The sequence below is a fragment of the Saccopteryx leptura genome, chromosome 7 (genome assembly GCF_036850995.1).
Source record: "Saccopteryx leptura isolate mSacLep1 chromosome 7, mSacLep1_pri_phased_curated, whole genome shotgun sequence".
In the NCBI taxonomy this organism is placed as follows: domain Eukaryota; kingdom Metazoa; phylum Chordata; class Mammalia; order Chiroptera; family Emballonuridae; genus Saccopteryx; species Saccopteryx leptura.
Window position 1 is genome coordinate 59,894,100 of NC_089509.1, and position 25,335 is coordinate 59,919,434.

A 25,335-nucleotide genomic window follows, 5' to 3' on the forward strand; every position below is an offset into this window, starting at 1 on the left:
AAATACAGATGAGAAGCAGCCCATTGGCCAAAAAAGATGTCATGAGATCTGAGCCACACTAAAGTAAAGTGAATTCTATATAAAGTCAAAGAGCATTTGTATATGAAGTATTATCATTGCTCCTTGTTGTGGCTTATTCTTTCAAAACATCTATTTTATTTTAAATATCAAAGATTAAGCCCAAAGGGGAATAAAGCCAGCATGAACTTGCTTTTCAAAAAAGAGTCATTAAGAAAAACACGTAATTTCTTTGAGCAAGCTCCGTCATAAACAATCTGAAACTTCAATTATAACTGTTTGATTAGACTAGAAATCAAATGGTCAATTCAGATTGGAACAAATTCTAATATCTTAAACCTCTTTCACAATCTGCATCAGTTATGCCTAGTCTTTAGGTACTAATAAATGAAAAAAGAAGGTGGCACTCACTTGAAACTGTTACATACTTCAGCTTTAATCTTAAGCTTTAACTAAAATAATTAGAATGGCCACAACATCACTGCAGAAGGAGATATAGAAGTATGAGACAGTTTCTTTTTTCCATGAGCTTTATTATAAACCAGACTGGGAAACAAAATGAGCAATGGTGAAGAAGAATGAATATGGCAGGAAGTTATGTCATTTTCTCAGCAGAGCTAAACATCTTTATTTAAATCAATAATGAGACAACGTATCATTTTCTACTAGAAACTAAGAGGTTTTTTTTTAATTTTAGAAAATGGATTCTATTTTTAAAAAAACAATTCCTAATTTACAATAAACACTGACTAAAATCATTTATTGTAAAACAAATTCCTACAAATTTTTATTTTGATTTATACAAACTAAAAATCTTAATAAAAATTATTTTAGATCTATGTCACTCACTAATAATTGGGCAAAAATAGACGTAAAGTATCAAATATATCCAAAACTCCTAATTTTATACTAATGGAAACAAGAAATATAACCACCAATCAAGAAAAATGACTCAAACAGTTTTAAGTTAGTTTATTTTATCAGAATAACTGCAACCAAGAATCCAGGGGAAATATAGGAATAGAAGGAACTCTGGCCTGGGCAACAAAGTAGGCAGACAGTAGTGTAGATGACTGAGAAGGACTAGGTGAATGAAGGACAGTTAATGAGCTCAAGGTTGAAAGTCATAGAGTCTCAACTGTTTGTGACATACAAGAAAAGAAGTTGGACCTAATGCCTGGAACTCAGAAAGAGGTATGTGCTAGAGCAGCGATAGTCAACCTTTTTAAACCTACCGCCCACTTTTGTGTCTCTGTTAGTAGTAAAATTTTCTAACCGCCCACCGGTTCCACAGTAATGGTGATTTATAAAGTAGGGAAGTAACTTTACTTTATAAAATTTATAAAGCAGAGTTACAGCAAGTTAAAGCATATAATAATAATTACTTACCAAGTACTTTATGTCGGATTTTCGCTAAGTTTGGCAGAATAAATCTCTATAAAACAACTTACTATTGTTAAATCTATCTTTTTATTTATACTTTGGATGCTCCGCTACCACCCACCATGAAACCTGGAACGCCCCCTAGTGGGTGGTAGGGACCAGGTTGACTACCACTGTGCTAGAGATATAGAAGTTATATAGAAGTTATCTATACATTGATGGAGCTCATCCAAGTAGATTAAAATACTCAAGGACTGTGAGTAGAATGAGAAGAGAAAGTGGCCTATAAGGAACACAAACATTTAAAAACAGAAGAGGAGGAATCTGCAAAGGACAGAAGCAGCCAGGAAAGTGTGCTACATTCAAGAAAAGGGAAAAAACACGTTTCAAGAATGAGAGAAGTGGTCAACAGACTTAAAGTGGACAAGAAGCAATCAAGTGTTTAGTAACAAGTACAGTTAAATTTTTCAAGAAATCTAGCTAGAACCTGACCTGTGGTGGTGCAGTGGATACAATACCAACCTGGAACGCTGAAGTCGCCAGTTTGAAACCCTGAGCTTACCCAGTCAAGACACATATGAGAAGTAACTACAAAGCTTCCCGCTCCTCCCCACCCTCTCTCCCTCTCTCTAAAATCAGTAAGTAAAATCTTTAAAAATAATAAAAAAAGAAGTCTAGCTTGAGAAAAAGACAAACGTGGCAGCAGAAGATAAAGGAGATCGAGGAAGAGAATTAAGAGAAAGGGACTGTTTTTTTTGCTTTCAGAGATAGAAAAGATTTGAATATATTTAAATGCTTATAAGAAAGATCTATTACTGAGGGAGAGATTGAAAAACACTGGAGTCAAGTCCCTAAGAAGTGAGAAATGATCTACAACACTTAAGATTTAAGCTGATGGAGCACGGCCACCTCTTTCAAGAAAAGATAAAGGCCCATTCATTCATCCAATAAATAATTAGCTACTATGTACCACAAATTGTGCTAGACATGAGATGCAGAGAAAATGGAATGTCTGAAAATGAAGGGAAAAAGTTTCCCTTCTTCCATAAAATAATGATGTAATAAGGATGTAGATGTATGTAACCCTGCTCACATGCCATAACATGCAGCTCCCACATGTGTCCTTGCAGGGGTGGGGAGGGAAGAGGCTACCAGACCCCTCAGAGGTAGCACTGTGCATACGCTAGTGGTAGAATCAGGTTGCCAGGAAAGTCCAGCTTGCCTTACACGTGGCTTACTAGGGGCTAGGGGCCTCTGTAAAAAGATGCTACCTCTTCCCTTTGTGCTGGCCTCTCTACCCAGCCGTGAACATGGATTTCTAAACTCAATATTGGTGTGTTAGGATTCTCCAGAGAAAAAGAACCAATAATATGTATATTATTAGAGGCTGTGGGGACTAGAAAGTCTAAAACCCACAGGGAAAGCTCACAATTCCAGCAAGAGTTGATGTTGCAATCAGAAGGCAATCTTAGGCAGAATTTCTTCCTCCTCATGGAACCTCTGTCTTTTCTCTTCAACTGACTGGATGAAGCCCACCCACATTAGAGTGTTTTACTCAAAGCCAATTGTTTTAAACGTTAATCATATCTTAAAATGCCTTCACATCAACATCCAGACTGATATTTAACCAAAGAGCGGGGCACCAAAGCCTAGCCAAGTTGACATAGAAAATTAACTATACCAATTGGTAACTAGTCAGCTCCCTTCAAACTGATCTACAGGTTCATTGCAGTCCCAATTAAATTCCAAGGAGGCTTTTTAAAAAAAATACCACTAACAGGTTGATTCCAAAACACATGGAACTGCAAAGTAGCTACAATAGTTAAAACAACTTTGAAAAGGATTCACACAGTACCTGATTTCAAGATTTACTATAAAGCCATGGAGATCAAGACAATATGGTATTAGTGAAAGGACAGACACATAGATCAACGGAACAGACAATCAAATGCATAGCCAAAGTGAAGCAACGAGTTGATGCTTTGTTCTTTCTCCCCCCCCCATTAATAAACAAACAAATAAATAGAAACAAACATTTTAGAGACAGAAATACTGAGAACAACAAAAAAACTGATGACAGAAAGCAACCTTACAGAGGGGATGAAGCTACTACAGGACATTCCTGCTCCTACTGCTAATTCTCTTACTGGAACCTACAAAATACATGTTTTCAAGAACATGTCATGGACGTGGATACTTACAACTTGGCTTTCTTTCTTACTGAATCTGAATACATAGGCATATAGATGTCAACATGTCTGAACTGAACACACCTTGTCTAACCCCCCCCCCCAAACTTCTTGCATTCCCCTTAGTTTAACATTACAAGTCACCTGATTGCTCAAACTATCAACTTCAGGCAAGTCCTGTCAGTCCATTCCCAGCCTCTCATCTCTCTTTTGCCAATCCATCTTCTGACAGCCTCAAAAATTTTCTTCCTAAATAAAAATTCAATTATATCACTTTCCTGATTCAACACTTGCACTAATTCCCTTTTTTCTATAGTATAAAGTCCAAACTCACTAACTTGTTATTCAAGAATGTTCTCAATCTGGCCCCAACTTGCTCTTCCAACTTGAGCATTAAAACACTGAAATATTCTTCATTTTCAGAACACATGTCCTTTCTGAATGTCATGCCTTAGTATGTGTCTTCTGCCTGGACTATTTTCTAGTTCTTTCTTTTTTCATCTAACTAATCTCTACTTATCCTTTAAGATTAGTTCAGTGATCTCCTTATACATGCTCCTAGTAGAATTAATTATATATATTTCTTTTAATTTAATTTTATTTTTTGACAGACACAGAGTCAGAGACAGACAGATAGGGACAGGCAGACAGGAATGGAGAGAGATGAGAAACATCAACTCGTAGTTGCGACACTTTAATTGTTCGTTGATTGCTTTCTTGTATGTGCCTTAACCGGGAGGCTACAGCAGAATGAGTGACCCCTTGCTCAAGTCGGCGACCTTGGGCTCCAGCCAGCAACCATGGGGTCATGTCTATGATACCATGCTCACGCCAGCGAGCTCACACTGAAGCCAGTGACCTCAAGGATTCGAACCTGGGTACACGCATCCCAGTCCCACGCTCTATCCAATGCACTGCCAACTAGTGAGGCTAGAATTAATTATATTTATTGAATCATATATCCCTTTAGACCAGCGGTTCTCAATCTGTGGGTCGCGACCCCAGCAGGGGTCCAACAACCAAACCACAGGGGTCGCCTAAAGCCATCGGAAAATACATAAAATATGTATTTCCGATGGCTTTAGGCGACCCGTGTTTTGGTCGTTCGACCCCAACCCCCGCCAGCGAACCGCAGGTTGAGAACCGCTGCTTTAGACAATGAATGCTTCATTCAAAAGTACTCAGAAAATACAATCTGACTAAATGAACAAATTTTTCCTAGGGAGTAACCAATATAGGAAGTTCTTAGAAAGACTTTGCTCTCTGCTTTTCTATGTTCCTTCTATCTGCAAGTAACACATAAAGAGAAAATTTTTATAACTTGAGTCACAGGGCCACAAAGTGCTCACTAAAGACAGTTAACTGCCCAACAACTACCATATTTCCCCATGTATAAGACGCACCCTTTACCAAAAAATTTGGGTGCCTCTTACACAGTGGTTGTAGATTGTTTTTTACTTGCATTTCCCACCTTTTCATGCTTATTTTGTGCTCACTGACTTTTATGACAAATAAACCTTGAGTTCAATAACTTTATATAATACATTCTCCCCCCCCCCCAAATTTCAGGCCCCAAAATTAAGGTGTGTCTTACACGGCAGTATCTTATACATGGGGAAATATGATATATCACAATTTTTAATCATTTCACTTGTTCATTCACATCTGGGTTATTTTAGAATCTTAATCATAAAATTAATCTAGTAAGTCCTAAATAATTTCCCTTTGCCAACTACATACCAATTTAATACAGATACTTTAAAAATAAGTCTTCAATACTAGGTAGTCAAGTTTCTGTCTTCCTCAACATCTTAGTATAGATGATTGAAAAAATTTTTTTTCTGTGCTATATTAGTGTTCAGTATGGTCCCTGTTTATTCTTAGAAATCTACTATTTATAACACTCAGGAGAAAGAAAAATAATAACCCATTAAAATGGCTCATTAAGTATTAAAAGGTATTCAATATTACTAGATGTCAGAAAAAATCATTAAAACCACAATGAGATATCCTTCACACCCACCAAAATGGCTAAAATTTTTAATACAGATTAAAGCCAATTGTTGGAAACTCTCTCACATTGTGGGTGGGTATGTAAAGCAGTATAACAACTTTAGAAAGTCTTGTGAGCATATCTTCTAAAGCTGAACCTATAACCCAAGCAATTCACTCCAAGAGAAATGCATATACATAACACTAGAAGTACAAAAATTCACCCTAAATTGGAAATAACTCATATATCCACTAGTATTGAAATGGAAAATGACTCATAATATATTTATTCATACAATGGAATATGTTAAAATAATGAAAATTAACTTAAAGGCAACAACAGAATAAAGGTCAATTTTAAACAAAGCACATGTACTCTCTGTATATATAGACAGATACTACATAAATATAAATCAGTTTCACCTTCCATAAAAATGACTTAAACACAATTAAGGGATAATCCTACAAGATCTCATATATTATTTTAATTAGATTTCCACATTCATAACTTTTTAGATTCCTATGAACATTTCAGGGATCCCCAAAGTCTTTACTTCTGACTTTTCTTTCAAGAGAAGAGTTCTAAATTGCAGACATGGATCCGTAAAAAGATAACTTCACTAGTCTAATCAAAATAAGTTAATACTTCAGGGGAAGATTTTAAAACCAAATTTTATTCCTTTTCCTAAATTATCTCTGTCATATAATCTCTGCTTTAACATTAAGCAATTTCTTTCCCACAAACCTTTTCTCCTTAGATTTCGTCATTACTCTTGTGACTGTCCCTTCCCCACTTAAAATTAATCTTTAATTTCATCTCTACTAATCTTTTCCAAATCTCCTTCTATTTTTTGTTTTCCAAATTGTCTTCAAAGTTATCTAGCCAATTAGAGATTATGCATTAATAGGATTATTTTTCCTATTAAATCTAGAAATACAAACTTTTATAGGATACACACAGATATAAACAAAACTGAAAATAGCTGTTTCTCTAATATGGTTTATAGAAGATCTCATTGTATAGGCATACCACAAATATATGAGAAAAAGACTGACTTACAATTACTACACTGTAAATAGTGAAATACTGATTTCACTTTATTTAATCTGAAGTACTAGATAAGTACTGTACTTACTAAGAAAACAGTGTTCTACTCTAATGTAATGATGGTGATAACTTACACATAAGATTTACCACTTGTCAGATACTATTGCAAGCACTTAACACACATTAACTTACTTCATGCTCCCAACTACCCTAAGATTAATAATATTTTCCCTTCTTTCTATATGAGAAAACAAAGTTAACCTATACTTTGCCTGAAGCCACACAGTTGAAAATGGATAAAGCCAGGACATATAAGACAAAGAATAGGTTATGATTTTGAGTTACCAGGAATAGCAGGTTTAAATTAGCATCCCTACATATGAATGTGATTTTAATTGTAGTTTGATCAAATTAAATTAATTAACTTTAAAAATTTGGGGAGGACAGAAAATGTAAATACATACAACAAATACTGTGTGGCCTTTAAAAAAAAATCCTGCCCCATGCTAAAACATAGATGAGCCTTGAGAACATGCTAAGTAAAATAAGCCAGTCACAAAAGGACAAATGCTGTTAAGATTCTACCAATATGAAGTATCTAAAGTAGTCAAACTTATATAAACAAAAAATAGAAAGGTAGTTCTAAGGACTAAGTAAAAGGGGGAATGATACTGAGTTTCAATTTTGCAAGATACAGAGTTCTAGAGCAGGGGTCCCCAAACTGCGGCCCCCTGAGGCCATTTATCCAGCCCCCGCCGCACTTCCGGAAGGGGCACCTCTTTCATTGGTGGTCAGTGCGAGGAGCATAGGTCCCATTGAAATACTGGTCAGGGTCCTAGCCGGTTGGCTCAGTGGTACAGCATCGGCCTGGAGTGCGGGAGTCCCTGGGTTTGATTCCCGGCCAGAGCACACAGGAGAAGCGCCCATCTGCTTCTCCACCCCTCCCCCTTCTCCTTCCTCTCTGTCTCTCTCTTCCCCTCCTGCAGCCGAGGCTCCATTGGAGCAGTTTGCCCGGGTGCTGAGGATGGCTCTGTGGCCTCTGCTTCAGGCACTAGAATGGCTCTGATTGCGGCAGAGCAATGCCCCAGATGGGCAGAGAGCATCACCCCGTGGTGGACATGCCAGGTGGATCCCGGTCAGGCGCATGTGGGAGTCTGTCTGACTGCCTCCCCGTTTCCAACTTCAAAAAAATACAAAAAAGAAAAAAGAAAAAAGAAAGAAATACTGGTCAGTTTGTTGATTTAAATTTACTTGTTCTTTATTTTAAATATTGTATTTGTTCCTGTTTTGTTTTTTTACTTTAAAATAAGATATGTGCAGTGTGCATAGGGATTTGTTCATAGTTTTTTTTACAGTCCGGCCCTCCAATGGTCTGAGGGACAGTGAACTGGCCCCCTCTGTAAAAAGTTTGGGGACCCCTGTTCTAGAGATATGGTGCACAACAGTGTGAATATACTTAACACAACTGAACTGCACACTTAAAAATGGTTAAGAAGGGCCCTGGCCAGTTGGCTCAGCGGTAAAGCGTCGGCTCAGTGTGTGGAAGTCCCAGGTTCGATTCCCAGTCAGGGCACACAGGAGAAGTGCCCATCTGCTTCTCCACCCTTCCCCCTCTCCTTTCTACCTCTCTCTATTTCTCTCTTCCCCTCCTGTAGCCAAGGCTCCATGGGAGCAAAAGTTGGCCCAGGCGCCGAGGATGGCTCCATGACCTCCGCCCCAGGTGCTAGAATGGCTCCAGTTGCAGCAGAGCCAATGCCCTATATGGGCCGAGCATCGTCCCCTCGTGGGCATGCCAGGTGGATCCCAGTTGGGCACATGTGGGAGTCTGTCTGTCTCTCTGCCTCCCCGCTTCTCACTTTGGAAAAATACAAAAAAAAAAAAAAGGTTAAGATGGCAAATTTGTTATGTTTTTACCATAATAAAAAGATGATCTAGGAATATCTCCCTTGTTGCTTCTCCCACAGAAACTTATTTTAGAAATCTCACATATAAAATCATCAATGTCACAGATAAGAAGCTTAGGATAACTATGACAGATACATGATATTCAAGATATCATTGCACAGATTCTTTCCTAAGGCTCCTCCTTTCCCCACAAACTCTAGAGATTAATTTTTCTCTCTCCTGCAGATTAAAAAAAGCTACCATATAGTTTTTCAAAGACAAGAAACTGTTGGCACTGGCTACTTGGCTCAGTGGATCAAGTGTCGGTCCAGCGTGCAGGCGTCCTTGGTTCGATCTCTGATCAGGGCACACATGAGAAGCGACCATCTGCTTCTCTTCCCTTCCCTCTCCTTCTCTTGCAGCCAGTGGCTCTAGTGGTTCAAGTGTTGTCCCCACTGCTGAATACAGCTCAGTTGTTCTGAGTATCAGCCTCAGGCACTAAGGATAGTTCAACTGATTCAAGCACCGACCCCAGATAGGGGTTGCTGGGTGGATTCCAGTCAGGGCATATGCAAGAGTGTCTATCTCCTCTCCTCTCATTAAAAAAATAAATTGTTTTCCTCCATCATTCACCCAGGTTAAAATACCAAAAAAGGTTGACAATTCCCAATAATCTCTAGTTGCTATCTAAGAAAGAACAAGAAAATGATGTTACCAACACCTATCATAACTGTCACTAGTCAAATCCTAACAGTACCAAACATTCATCCTAACAGTAGATTCAACTATTAGAGACAATTAAAGACAATCTGAAGTCACATAGTGTTAAGTATTTAAACTGGGAAATATAATAGTGCTTGCTCTTGATTTAAAAAAAACACACACAAAAAAAAAACTATGACCCTAATATAAATTGGATCCTCCAGTAGTTTACCACCCTATCACCTAATCTTCTAAACGGTCTATCATTGGAATAAGCAAACACCTTAGTCAAAGCACTTGGTAACAAAATACATTCGTGTTTTTTATAGTCTCCTTCTATAGTCTATTAAGATCAAGGAGAAATATACAAAAACAGCAATAAATTTTAACCTAACTTCTAACAGTATTATTATGTTTTCATATCATCTACTCTGTAGATAAACATATCTTCTAGGTGTATGTGTGTGTTTAACAGCCAGGATTGTTAAAGTTGCATATAAATAGTACATAAATTAGGCCTAAAGAAAGAATCCAAGGCTTCTCCTAAGAAATCCAAATCCCCCCAAAATGAAAATGACCACCACAGAGACTTTCAAGCTGTTTCCCTAAAGGACACCATGTTAACAGAAAGGACAAATATATGGGGTCCCAAGTCCTTACATAAATCAGAGCAGTCCCATAAGATCAATTTTATACACTGGGATTCTATACCTCAGACTTCACTTGAGGAATGGATTCTATCCTAGCACTGGACTAAAACTGATGTCACTGCCACCACTGCTAGGGCTAGAAAAAATAGCAGTTTGAGGTTTTTCCCCTGCCCCCTAATTAAGAAAAAATAAAAATACTCACTTTAAACAAAAGATTCCCTTTCTTTATCCTATGTTAGAAATGTGTATTATTTTTTTTCTAAGGATTATATTGGCAACACTTTCTGTGAATTCTCAACAGTTTTGAGTTGCTAACACCAGAAACAGAAAAAAATGCTTTAAATGACCTAGTAAAACACACACACACAGCTTTAAACAGTTATTTCTAGTTATAATGTTATGTTTTATTGTGTTCTAATATTTCCTGTGTCCTCTACAGACATAATCTTTTTGCCATATTATCTATTAAAAAGGGCACTTAGTCATTGTACGGGCTAGATATTATATTAAGGAATATAAGCCCAAAAGGCTGTATCTTTGGCAGTTTTAGAATTTGTACAATTTATTTTGCCCTCAAAAGTCAATTTGTTCAATTCAAATATTTACTAAGCACCTCCTGTGACTAAAATCATAACCTATTAATAACACGTCAATCAGGATTAGTGAGGCTGTGCTACAGTAACAAACAATCCCAAAATCTCAATGGCTTGACACATTGAAAGTTTTTTTTCCTAATTTTCCATGTCCAATTTGGATTGGCAGGAAACATCTCATCAGTCCCTCAGGAACCTAGGCTCCACTTGATACATGCTTCCAAGACTGCCTTGCTAAGAACAATAAATGGCCATGTGGTAAATCACATCTTGCTCTTACACGTTAATTCACATTCTATTGGCCACCGTTAAGTCCCATGGTCATTCCTGACTTCTAAAATGACAGAAAAGGACAATCCTATCATATGCTTAGAAGTACAGTATTTTTGATGACTCATGATTTCCAAATCCTCCTGCTGGTGAAATACTCAATTTACTTTTTTCCCTAGAAACATACCTGTCCCCTCCCTGCAGTGATAACCCAAAAATCCCATCTAGTTACAGCATCAAGCTCAAAGGCAAGGATGTTGATGACATGAAAATAATCTATCAGGTCCAGCCTTGACCTGTGCTGGTACAGATAAAGTGTCGACCTGGAATGTTGAGGTCGCTGGTCTGAAACCCTGGGTTTGCCCTATAAACACACATATGGGAGCTGATAATTCCTGCTTCTCCCCTGACCCTTCTCTCTCTCTTCTCATAAAATGAATAAATAAAAATCTTAATAAAAAAAAAATAAAGAAAGAAAAGAACCTTTCAGGTCCAGATGTGGTCCCTCTTCACTGAGATCTATTTACTAAAACAAGTTATATGCTCTTTACTCACACAATATACGACAGAGTAAGTATAACCATTAAAAAACACTCCCTCTTCATGAAAGTATAAACAGGAGACAGACACAACAGTGAGTGGTTCCTATCAAATCATAAACCCAGCTACACAGATAATGCAAGGGCTCTCTACTCTAGGGGCAGGAAGTGCTCTGAACACTGGGAGAAGTTTCAGTCCAGTGTTCTCTGTGCCTTTGGGCTCTATCCTCCAGCAGGTTTTTCTTCGTTAACCTCCTCCACTACAAATGAAGTGGACACAGAGAGTGTGTGCCTCCTTCACTAAGAATTCTCAGCCTGCTGGTATAAGGTTAAGGGATGGAGACTAAGAACATTAAATCTCCACTCCCTAAAAAAACTTAGGTTTCTTATCTGTTTGATTCTAACCAGTTCCAAATGCCAATATCTAGAACAGTATTTTTTTCTAGATATGTCTCTCAGACTTACTACCTTATTTTTTTAATGTTTTATTAATGCTAAGAGTTGTGTCTCCTCCTCCCCCCCCCAAACACCACCAAATGTTCCAAAACATCTTTCTTTCTGTAATTCTCTTGTTCAGTTTATCTACTCTCTGGACTTCAATTATGCTATCACCTATATAATCTCAGTCATTTTGTGATTAGTTCTTTTTCTCTACTACTAATAATCACTTCAATCTAGCTCCACAAATTCAGTCCACTAAACCAGTTATCTCTGCCTCTTCCAGATCAGTTTCCCTTCCAACTCTGCCAATTGTATGACCATTTCAAAAACAAGGGACTCATCTTTTATTCCCAATGGCTAATCATCAATTCTTGAAGATTACTTTTTTTTTTTTTGTATTTTTCTGAAGCTGGAAATGGGGAGAGACAGTCAGACAGACTCCCGCATGCGCCTGACCGGGATCCACCCGGCACGCCCACCAAGGGGCGATGCTCTGCCCCTCCGGGGTGTCGCTCTGTTGCGACCAGAGCCACTCTAGCACCTGGAGCAGAGGCCAAGGAGCCATCCCCAGCACCCGGGCCATCTTTGCTCCAATGGAGCCTTGGCTGCGGGAGGGGAAGAGAGAGACAGAGAGGAAGGGGGGGGGGTGGAGAAGCAGATGGGCACTTCTCCTGTGTGCCCTGGCCGGGAATCGAACCCGGGACCTCTGCATGCCAGGCCAACGCTCTACCACTGAGCCAACCGGCCAGGGCCAAGATTACTCTTTTTGAAATATCTAGTATTCTTTCTTACTTCTCATATCCCTATTTAATTGAAATAGCCTCCTATCTTCTTTAGAGCTAGTTTCTTCCTATTGTAATCTATTCCTGGAATATATCTTCTAAGCACTGATTTATTCATATAATTCATCTACTCAAAACCTTTAAGGGCTCCTAAAGTTAAAAATATTAAAATTTTCACTAGTAGTATTCAGTGCTCTCCACTCTCTTATAGAATGTGTCCCATCAGCCACTAGGCCCCAAACATCCCAACCCTCTAACTCGTGCTATTACAACATTTCCCAAAGTGTTCCTCACAACCCAATGAAATACTAATCTCTAGAAATGTATAACCTAAAAAAGAAGAATGCTGCTTCCTTTCCTTAAACAATCAGCAGTTTCTCACAGAATTTTTGTAACTTATTTAATAATGCCTATTAATATCTAACCATTAGCAGGGAGGGGGTGTTTGCTAGGCTATTACACTGTCTCCTGTATAGGCTGCCTCTATTCTCACTCATATTGCTTTTTGCCTTGTTAGTAAACATCTTCCCCTCATCTACCTATACAAATATAAATTCCACCACTGAGTTCTCTTTTCTCTATAGCATTCCCTGATGCTCTTATATAACATTTTCCACTTCTCTGAACTTCTACACAATTATGTGTATCATGATATTAGTTACATTGCATTGATTTATATTGTCAATTATACATCGGTATATAGTGTTTTTATAGTGTTGATTACTGTTCCATGTGTCTGCTTTAAATACCCTGCAACAAATCTGGAAGTCTCTAGGGAAAATAAACATGTCCATACTTCTCTTACAAATGACACAGTATCAAAAGAGTGATAATTATTTATTTGATTATATACAGTTCCACTCTAAGAAACTTGTTCAATTCCTCCCTTCTCTCAAGTTTTTGAGCTTTTACTATCCCTTTATCCCAAGCAGATTGCCAAAATTTAAGCACCAAGGGCATTTATAAAAAAAATGTTTCTGGCTTTCCACTTTACATACAAGAAAAAACAATACTTCACTGTAGTTTGGTGTGACTGGGTAATCTCTGAGATTAATCAACTACCTTCCTTCATATTATAGGCAAGAAGAAGTAGGGAAACAATCGAAACAGTCAAAATCAATCTTCAAGGTTTCCAGAGAACCATAAAATGCTCTTGACACTAGGGAAACACCTCATATGCACACCAAAACCAAGCAGTTACTATGGACAAGGCTCACTAAACCAAACATTAGAAGGGGTTTGACACCAAAATTAAAAGTCCAATCTTACTTCTATATTAAATTTCTTTTTAAAAATTACAATTCAAAATGTCCACTAATCAAAAACAGAAGAGGATAAAACCTTTTTATTATAGGTTTTTTATTATAGATAAACCTTAAATATATACAAAAGTAGAATATATAACCCCAATATACCCATCACCTCACTTCAACAATCACATTGCCTCTACATTATTTTGAAACCAACATCAGACATACTATTTCATCCACAAATATTTCAATATGTACTATTCAAAGATAAAGAACTTATATTTTTTAAATCATCATGTTATTCTTAGAATTCATGAAAAATGTACAGTATTAAAACATCATTTAAATCTCCTTAATTTCTTCCTATGCAAGCAAAGCTAAATCTAAAATTCCTTCTTTTTCTTGCCCCCTCCCCCACACAGGGAAGGATGATTTCTGAAACAACTATGTCAGGAGTCTTTTTAATACAATTACAGAAGTGGTAGGGGTATGAAATAAACAGCCGCCAATGCACCTCAGACATCTGAACAAAGTTAATTATTTCAGAAGCAAACAGGCCTAAATTTTACATATATGTTACCACACAAATCTATGCTTATTCTGTAACATGAATACGTCTTTATTATTAAAAAATAAATAAAAGGCAAAAAGATAAGAAATTACTGCTGAATTCCAAAAGGAAACAAACATGTTAAGTAAAACACAAAACAATACAAAAAGCAGTTATTTAAAGCAGGCAGGAGTCAGGAAAGAGAAAGACAAAAGTATCTGAGCTACGTTTTCAAAGAAGTCAACAGGAACATTATATTATTCCTTTACTCTTCTCCGCTCCTAAAGTTCATATTAAAAACCATTTACCACATTATATTAGAATCTTCTACAAGTCTATCTAACCCAATGGTTCTCAAAGGGAAGAGGGGATTTTGTCATGCAGCAGACATTTGGCAATATCTGAAGCCGTTTTTTATTGTCACGACTAAAAGGTATAGGGGTGCTACTGGCATCTAATGGGTAGAAGTGAGAGATGTTGCTAAACATCCTATGTGAGCTTATGAACAACTAACTTTACTGCAAGTATCACATTTATCTTTGTATTCCTAGCATCTGGCACAGCAGGAACTCTATAAGTATTTGCAGACCACAATTTAAAAGCAATGGAATACAATTTTACATTTCAATAAAACCTCAATAAAGATGAAATAAAAAATAAAGTTTTTTTGGCAATTAAGAGTCAATGAAAATTTTAAAGACGACAACAACAGCCTGACCAAGCACTGTTGCAGTGGATAGAGCATTGGACTAGGACACAGAGGCCCCAGGCTGGAAACCCAGAGGTCGCTAGCTTGAGCATGGGGTCATCTGGTTTGAGCAAGGGGTCACTAGGTCTTCTGTAGCCCCCAGGTCAGGGCACATATGGGAATGCAATCAATGAGAAACTAAGGAGCTGCAACGAAGAACTGATGCTTCTCATCTCTCTCCCTTCCTGTTTGTCTGTCCCTCTGTCTCTGTCACACACACACAAAAAAGGTAGTCATTAAAAAGTCTCTTCTTCTCATATCTTAACTTCTAGTTCCCCTCCCTAGAGTTAGCTGCTGTCACCAACTATTTTTTTAAATGTGTGGACTGTCTACCTATTCTCTGCCATTCTCTGAAATTGTGCCATACCATTCCCATTCTTGTGCATTATTAGTTTGTTGTTGGATTAGTATAAGCTATCTCATTCTTAGCAATGGCAATAACAGTGTTCTTGAACAAATTATCTTTTCATTGCTTTAATAAGGTCCTTACTGATGGGTATTTATTTTCAGTCTTACATCAAATAATACTATAGTTAATTTCCTTATACATGCCCCCCTCACCTCCTTAGAGAAAATATGTATGTGAAGGATATATACCTACAAGCAAAATTCTTGGGTTTAATTCTGGAAGATATTGGAAGTTGTTCATATATATCAGTTAATATTTCATAAACAAATGTTGCTTTATTTATTTATTTATTTTTAAAGCGCAGAGAGAGAAACAGATAGGGACAGACAGGAAGAGAGACGAGAAGCATCATTTCTTCATTGCAGCTCCTTAGCTGTTCAGTGATTGCTTTCTCATATGTGCCTTGATGGGGGGGGGGGGAGTACAGCAGAGTGAGTGACCCCTTGCTCAAGCTAGAGTGACCCCTTGCTCAAGCTAGTGACCTTTGGGCTCAAGCCAGTGACCCCTTGCTCAAGCTGGTGAACCCATGCTCAAGCCCATGCTCAAGCCCGATGTACCCGAGCTCAAGCCAGCAACCTTTGGGTTTCGAACCCAGGTCCTTCGTGTCCCAGTTTGACACTCCATCCACTGCGCCGCCGCCTAGTCAGGCATGACTATCCTTTTAAACTTTCTGAATCTGTACCTTATGCAGGTATTGCTTTCTCAAGAAATACAGTAGCCCCCACCCCTTATCTGCAGTTGCACTTTCCCAGGTTTCAGTTACCTTGAGGTCAACTGCAGTCTGAAAATATTAAATTTCCCCAACCACCAACATAATCATAATTCAATGATCTACGATCACACAAAGCAGATAATCTTTCTTCTCACATATCATCATTTGTTTCCACTGGTTTTCACTCATTGTTAGTTCTCAAATGTAGCCTAACACTAGTTACAGTGCCTATGTCATTTACCTCACTTCATCTCATCATGTAGGCATTTTACCATCTCACATCACAAGAAGAATGGTGAGTACAGTAAGATATTTTGAGGTCACATTCACTACTACAGTATACTGTTATTGTCCTATGGTATTGCTGTTGTTAATCTCTTACTGTACCTAGTTTATAAATTACTTTACCATATAAATGTAGGTACAGGAAAAAACATCGTATATAGAGGGTTTGGTATTATCCGCAGTTTCAGGTATCCCCTGGGGGTCCTGAAACATATCCCCTCCAGATAAGAAGGGACTAATATAAATTTTTTTTAAATTTATATGTACCAGAGAGGCGTGGAAAACAGATTAAAAGATACTACAATAGAACAGTAAAAGCCAGACTAACAAAACAAGAATGAAGTGGATAGTGGGTCAGCCCAGCGTATGAATGTCCCAGGTTCAATTCCCAGTCAGGGCACACAGGAGAAGTGACTATCTGCTTTTCTGCACCTCCTTCTCCTCTTCTCCCTCTTCCCTTCCTGCAGCCAGTGGCTTGATTGGTTTGAGCATGGCCCCAGGTGCTAAGGATAGTTCCACTGGAGCACATCAGCCTCTGGCACTAAAAATAGCTCAGTACTCAAGCATCTGCGCTAGATGGAGTTGCCAAATGGATCCCAGTCAGGCACTTACAAGAGTCTGCGCCTCACGATTTCCCCTTCTCTCACTAAATATATAAATAAATAAATAAATAAATAAATAAGAACAACAGATCACAAAAATATGGCAGAAGAAAAGCAAAAGGACTTGGAACTTTCTAACAGGACCCTGCAACTACATTCAAGCAGCCAAAACTAACTAGAAAAATATACACAATTGTGCTGCCCTGGCCAGGTATCTCAGTTGATTAGAGCATCATCCCAGTACACCAAGGTTGTGGGTTCAATTCCCAGTCAGGGCACATACAAGAATCACCCAGACGCTGGACGGTTGGCTCAGCGGTAGAGCATCGGCCTGGCATGTGGAAGTCCCAGGTTCAATTCCCGGCCAGAGCACACAGGAGAAGCGCCCATCTGCTTCTCCACCCTTCCCTCTCTCCTTCCTCTCTGTCTCTCTCTTCCCCTCCCACAGCCAAGGCTCCATTAGAGCAAAGTTGGCCCGGGCATCGAGGATGGCTTCATGACCTCCACCTCAGGCGCTAGAATGGCTCTGGTTGCAATGGAGCAACGCCCCAGATGGGCAGAGCATCAACCCCTAGTGGGCATGCCAGATGGATCCCAATCGGGCGCATGCGGGAGTCTGTCTGCTTCCCCTCTTCTCACTTTAGGGGGGGAAAAAAAAGAATCAGGCCTGACCTGTGGTGGCGCAGTGGATAAACCGTCGACCTAGAAATGCTGAGGTCGCGGGTTCTAAACCCTGGGCTTGCCTGGTCAAGGCACATATGGGAGTTGATGCTTCCAGCTCCTCCCCCCTTCTCTCTCTCCTTGCTCTCTCTCTGTCTCTCTCCCTCTCTCCCCCCTCTCTAAAAAAATGAATAAATAAATAAATAAATAAATAAAAGAAAATAATTCAAAAAAAGAATCAACCAATTGCCTGGCCAGCCGGTAGTGACACAGTGGATAGAGCATCAACCTGGAATGCTGAGATTCCAGGTTTGAAACCCTGAGGTTGCTGGCTTGAGCACAGGGTCACTGGCTGGGCTTGAGCCCCCCCAGTCAAGGCACGTATGAGAAGCATTCAGTGAATAACTCAAATGCTGCAACTACAAGTTGATACTTCTCATCTTTCTCCCTTCCTGTCTGTCTCTCTTTAAAAAAATCAACAAGTCATTGTTTCCCTCTCCCCCTCTTTCAAATAAACTAAAAAATTTTAAACACACACACAATTGTGCTAATTATACCAGTGGGCACCCAGTAACCCTGCAATTCTACAGCTCACCAGTAATTTCACTTTCCAGTTTTCTCAAATGACCATCTTCCTTCTTCAATTTCTAACACCTGCCCTCTTCACCAATCTAAAAGGAAATTAGAAGTAACCTGACAATAATTACCTTATCTTCCTACCAACCTATCTCATCTGCAAAGCTCTATCCTCTCTGCCTTTTTCATTAAAATATGATAATCTGCAATCTTATGCGGCCAATCTCTATATTTCATCTTGTCTTCTTAAAAACTTCCTGTATACCTTCTATTTGACTCATCAATTTCTCACCCTTTACTGAGATACTGCAGAAAAATTGTCCCACAACCTCAACTCCACCTTGAGTTACCATCCAGTATTTCAGTGTTCCTATTCTCAACAGAAAAAAAAAAATCTTAGTATATCTGTCTATAATTACTGTCTGTACTTCTTCTCTTCCCTTATTCTCCTTTTCTACTCAGACTTGACGTCCCGTCTTCCCTAAATCTTTTTCTACTCAGATTTTACTCCTCCTCCACTGAAACCACTTGTCACCATCAATCAGAATCCTGTTCTTACATACCCTCCATAGTATCTGTCAAGTTAAGAACTCTCTCCTACTTTCTTAAGTAGTTTATTCACTTGGCTTCCAGGATCTCTCTCTCTCCTGGGAGCTTCTTCTGTTTCCTTGGCTGGCTCCTTCTCTAGTTCTTGCCCTCTAAATGTTGAAATTGTTCTAGGATTCAGCCCTAAGGAGTTCCCTCAATTTGGTTAAATTTTTATTTGGTTCTTTTACAAATCTGCTAAGTAATTTTTGCTACAGTATCCAGTCCTTTGTCAAAGTTTTTCAAGCTTGGGTTTTATTACCTAGACCAGTGATCTTCACCTTTTTTAGTTTATGGCACACACTACTAAAATTCTGCAGTATATCAAAAATATATATTTTTTGCCCACCTGACCAAAAAAATATACACATACATATAATTTTGATTCGTTCACACCAGTCAGCTATTGTTGGGTTGGCTGTTGTCATTTTTTTTATTTGATACAATAAGGGAAAAGAGGTCCGTGCCCCTGATTAAATTAGTTTACTATATGTTTTAAAAATTCTTGTGGCACACTGGTTGAAAATCACTGACCTAGACCACAGTAACATTCTAGTATCTGTAGTTACAATAAATCTTATTTCTGCTGTCTGTTGTTTCTCCTGGTTCTCATTCATGTGTCTGATTGTTTCAAATGCCTGGTCACCTTTAATTCTGTGGTGGACACTGCATTTGGAAAACCTAAAAAAAAATTTTGAGGCTCAGAATGATACTATTTTCTAATCTCTTCTCTAGCTATATTCTTTCCCTATTAAGTTACTAATTTTCAAACCAGCTTCAGTTCAAATCACTTGGGGACTTTTTAAATACATCTTTCCTAAGTCACAGGCAGAGCTATTAAATTAGAATTAGGAGGAAGGTGAACACCACAAGCTGTTGGCATTTTTTAAAAGTTCCCTGTGAGATTCTACCATGTGACCAAATGCTGCAAAGCTACTATTCAAATTATTTCATCCGGTCACCTCTAACCACATTAATGACTCCAAAGTTTTATCTGTAGCCCAACCAAAGCTCCAGATGCTGATTTTCAACTCTTTTCTTGAACCATACACTTTAATTTCTAATTTTTTCTAATTTTTTTTTTAAAGACTGTTGTATTTTTATTTTATTTATTCATTTTTAGAGAGGAGAGAGAGAGAGAGAGAGAGAGAGAGAGAGAGGAGAGAGACGGGGAGGAGCAGGAAGCATCAACTCCCATATGTGCCTTGATCAGGCAAGCCCAGGGTTTCAAACCGGCGACCTCAGCATTTCCAGGTCGATGCTTTATCCACTGCGCCACCACAGGTCAGGCTTTTTTATTTATTTATTTATTTTTAATTTTTTTTTTTACAGAGAGGGAGAGACAGAGAGAGAGAAGGGGGGAGGAGCTGGAAGCATCAACTCCCATATGTGCCCTGACCAGGCAAGCCCAGGGTTTCGAACCGGCGACCTCAGCATTTCCAGGTCGACGCTTTATCCACTGCGCCACCACAGGTCAGGCTTATACACTTTAATTTCTAACAGGCGTTTCAAATTTATTAAAGCCAAAAGAGAAATCTTAATTCTCCCTTTACCCCATCCTTTCCCAGCCTAGCCAATCTCACTATCCTCTTCAGTATTACTGCATTAGCCTTTCCAATTCCTACCCCTTCATCCGTATCTCGCACAGGGATCTATTTAAAACATAAATGAAAGGATACCATTTCCCTACTCAAACCTTCCAATGTTTTCCTATTAAAAATAAAATCCAAATTCCTTACCATGACTTATATTATATAACTCCTGCCTACTTCCAATATCATCTTCTAACACCACTAAGCTCCAGCCACCTTGGCTCATTCTTTCTTCCTGGAATACCTTTTCCTCCAGATCTCAATATGACAAGCTTCTATCTCAATGTTCAGATCTGTACTTCAATTTCATCTCTTTATAAGGCGGTATATTTGTTAACCATCCTACCTAAAATAACCGGCATACCCCATGGTTTTTCCATATTCTCTACTATTCCATAAGCCAACTTTATCTTCTTCATAACATTCTAATATTACTGTTTTCTCATTTGCCTTCATTTATTAAAACACAAAATTTGTAAGAGTGGGGCCTTTGTCTCTTTCACTGTTGCTAAAATCATAAAAAACATTACCTGTTAAAATGTAGTATGCCCTCAAACATGACTTCTCTAATCCAGGTTGCTAGGAGAATGGCACTATTCCTTAGAGGAAAACAATGAGATTTTTAAGTGTCACACGTCAAGTACTCTCACAAAATAAAGCTGGATACAAAAAATGTCTTCAAAAAACACTAAAATGACAAGTAATGTAGATTACTTTTAATCAAGTTATTCTTTTAGATTCAAAGTGCTATGGCACAACTGCCTGACCTGTGGTGGCGCAGTAGGTTTGAAATTCCGAGGTCGCTGGATTCAACACGGGCTCATCCAGTTTGAGATTAAGCTCAGCAGTTTGAGATTAGGCTTGCCAGCTTGAGCACAGGACCATCAACATGACTGCAAAGTCGCTGGTTAAGGCAATAGGTCACTGACTTGAGCCAGGGGTCACTGGCTCAGCCTGAGCCCCTGGTTAAGGCATGTATAAGAAACAATCAATGAACAACTAAAGTGACACAACTATGAGTTGATTCTCATCTCTCTCCCTTCCTGTCTCTCTCTCTTCAAAAAAATAAAAAGGTTATGGCATAATAAAAGAATGTGTCAAAGAAAGCTTTCTAATAAAAATCACCCATTAAGTGATTTCCATTTGTTATGTCCACTCTGAATTCTAATTTGCATTACTGACTATATTATGTAGAATAAATTTGTTTAATCACAAATTGTATGTACTAATTCGGAAAATTCAGCAAAAGGTGGAGGGGTTAATAAAAACAAATTTAAAAGTATTTACAGCAGAGGTCCCCAAACTTTTTACACCAGGAGCCAGTTCACTGTCCCTCAGACCGTTGGAGGGCCAGACTATAAAAAAAGCTAGGAACAAATCCCTATGCACACTGCACATATCTTATTTTAAAGTAAAAATCAAAAGGGAACAAAGACAATATTTAAAATAAAGAATAAGTAAATTTAAATCAACAAACTGACCAGTACTTCAATGGGAACTATGGGCCTGCTTTTGGCTAATGAGATGGTCAATGTCTGGTTCCATATTTGTCACTGCTAGCCGTAACAAGTAATATGATGCACTTCTGGAGCTGTGGCACGTGCGTCCCACATCACTGGAAGTAGTACTGTACGTGAGCAACGCCGCACTTTGTGGCGCTGCCACATACAGTACTCACTGATCACCAATGAAAGAGATGCCCCTTCCGGAAGTGCTTCAGGGGCTGGATAAATGGCCTCAGGGGGCCGCATGCGGCCCGTGGGCCATCGTTTGGGGACCCCAGATTTACAGCCTGACCAGGTGGTGGCGCAGTGGATAGAGCGTCGGACTGGGATGCAGAGAACCCAGGTTCGAGACCCCAAGCTCGCCAGCTTGAGCGTGGGCTCATCTGGTTTGAGCAAAATCCCACCAGCTTGAACCCAAGATCGCTGGCTCCAGCAAGGGGTTACTCAGTCTGCTGAAGGCCCGCAGTCAAGGCACGTTTGAGAAGGCAATCAATGAACTAAGGTGTCACAATGAAAAACTGATGATTGATGCTTCTCATCTCTCTCCGTTCCTGTCTGTCTGTCCCTGTCTATCCCTCTCTCTGACTCACTCTCTGGCTCTATAAAAAACAAATAAATAAAAATTTTAAAAACAAAAAAAGTATATATAGCAGGAATTGAGCAGCTATTTGTGAAGATGCATCTAATGAGTTTAATCAGTTGACCTCTCTAAGATTCCATGGTTTAAATCATACTGCTCCATCAAATAATAGTTACTATATTTACAATGTTCAATTCAATAGGTATTTGAGACTGCTATAAGTATTATCCTCAAGAAACTGCTCAGGGATCTGTGAGCACTATTTTTCCATAGAATACTAAAAAAATAACATGTGACCAATAACATACAGCTAAAATTATTTTAAGACACACAATGCATTTCAGGTATCTTCCACAAACTGTTGAACTGCATCGAATGATTTCCAAATTGTAGAAACTAAATTAAAAAACTATGCTTCAAAGTTTCTAAATTCAGTTTTGTTTAAAAAAAAAATGGGCAGGAGCACTAGGAAGAACTTATATGTACTAAAATAAAACTCACCAAGACCAAATTTTGAAGGCAAACAAATGAAGACTATATTTATGGTATGAGACAAAAATTAATGCCCTTAACATATAAAGATGTCATTTTTTAAAGTCTCTTACAAATTAGTTGTGTGGGGGTGATAAGCAAAAAACATAAAAGATAACTGACTAAAGAAACAAAAACATCCTGACCAGGCGGTGGCGCAGTAGACAGAGCATAGGACTGGGAAATGAAGGACCCAGGTGAGGGTGAGGTCAAATATACTCCTATTTGTTTTCATGCCTAGCATTCCATTTCTTCAACAATAAAACATTAACTACCAAGAATGACTGCCATGAATTAAAACACAATAAATACAACATGAGTTCATGATGATATTCAAAAAAAAAGAATCTCAACTGTTCAGACACCAACTCATTCTGAAAATAAATAAAAACACCAAATTTAACATTTATTCTGCCTTTTTTTTGTACAAACTGTACTTGAGAATACTAACTATAAATATAAATGGCTAATGAACAAAAGTTCTTAATGGAGGAATCACAGACCGAGAAAAATTAGAAAAATCACCAGTTTGCAAACCTCAATGAAGTAAATGAGTCTAAATGACAACCATGAAAAGTTGCTAAAACCTTTAGTTGAAATTATGAGGCTTGGACGCTGGCAGGGTGGTTCAGTGGATAGAGTGCTCTCCATGCACACAGAGATCACAAGTTCCACCTCCAGTCATGTAGGAGAAGCAATCAATGAGTACACAACTAAATGGAATGAGTTGATGCTTCTCTCTCTCCCCCCCCCCTTCCCTCTCAGTGTCAAATCAATGAAAAAATAAAAAGAAAATCTGAGACTTGGTGGTACATCAACCAATAAGACACATGGTCCCTGTTCAAATCTTAATTACAACAAATCAATTCTACAGACATTTAATCATTTGGGGAAAACTTAACATTGCAAAAATACTAGGTAATATAAAAGGATTACTATAATTTAGGATACTGTAAATAAATGGTACTGTGAATACACATTTTTTGTGCATGTTTTTAAAAATCCCTTATTAATTAGAGCAGCAGTTCTAAAACTTAATTTGATATCAGGATCACTTTATTTCTTAAAAATCACTAAAGACTTCAACTTCAAGGAGCTTTTGTTTTTGTGAGTTATACCTATGTGCCAGAGAATGGGCATGAGGGAAAATGACTGAAGTGGCACATGGTAATGGAGAGGAGTGATGAAATGATACTATATCTTGATTATGGTGATTACACAACTACGTGTGTATAGCTGCCAAAAGGTGCAGAATTGTGCACTAAAAAGGTTGAATTTGCCTTGGCCAGATATCTTGGTTGATTAGAGCACTGTCTGGAAAGTACAGAGGTTGCCAGTTCAGTCCTCCGTCAGGGCACATATAGGTGTCTCTATCTTTCTATGTATGTTCGTCTCTTGCTAAAATCACTAAATAAAAAATAATTCTTCTAAAGGGTCAATTTTACTACATGGAAATTATGTCTTTTTAAACTTAAAATTTTAATTTGAGGATCAAAAAGGGTCTTTGTGTACGTAAGTACATATATAAATATTTACAATATTAAAAATCAAAACCATTTAGGCCCTGGCCGGTTGGCTCAGTGGTAGAGCGTCGGCCTGGCGTGCGAAGGTCCCAGGTTCGATTCCCGGCCAGGGCACACAGGAGAAGCGCCCATCTGCTTCTCCACCCCTCCCCCTCTCCTTCCTCTCTGTCTCTCTCTTCCCCTCCTGCAGCCGAGGCTCCATTGGAGCAAAGATGGCCTGGCCGCTGGGGATGGCTCCTTGGCCTCTGCCCCAGGCGCTAGAGTGGCTCTGGTTGCAACAGAGCGATGCCCCGGAGGGGCAGAGCATCGCCCCCTAGTGGGCAGAGCGTTGCCTCCTGGTGGGCGTGCCGGGTGGATCCCAGTCGAGTGCATGCGGGAGTCTGTCTGACTGTCTCTACCCATTTCCAGCTTCAGAAAAATACAAAAAAAAAAAAAATCAAAACAATTTTAAAGCTGCATGAACTTTAGAATTTATTAAATGTTAACATAAGTTAACATTTATGAAATATATATTTTCAAAAAATTTAGAATAGTTTGACATGTTTGCAAATCTATTATATGACTTTGTCACTATTCAATCTGTTGTGTTATCACACATCATGCAGCCTCTGGAAAACTCCACTGTATGCTACCTGTGAGATGAGAATGGAACAGACAAGTAACATCTTAGTATTATTATAAAATTATTATTGACTTCAATGACCTCCCCATGAAAGGGTCTCAGAGACTCCAGACC

At 38.6% G+C, this 25,335-nt stretch overlaps 1 protein-coding gene across 1 annotated transcript in view; it reads right to left on the minus strand.

Annotated features, from left to right (window-relative positions):
- SP3 (Sp3 transcription factor) overlaps positions 1 to 25,335 on the minus strand; it is a 59,648-nt gene that overhangs the window by 11,049 nt on the left and 23,264 nt on the right. The window lies entirely within an intron of this gene.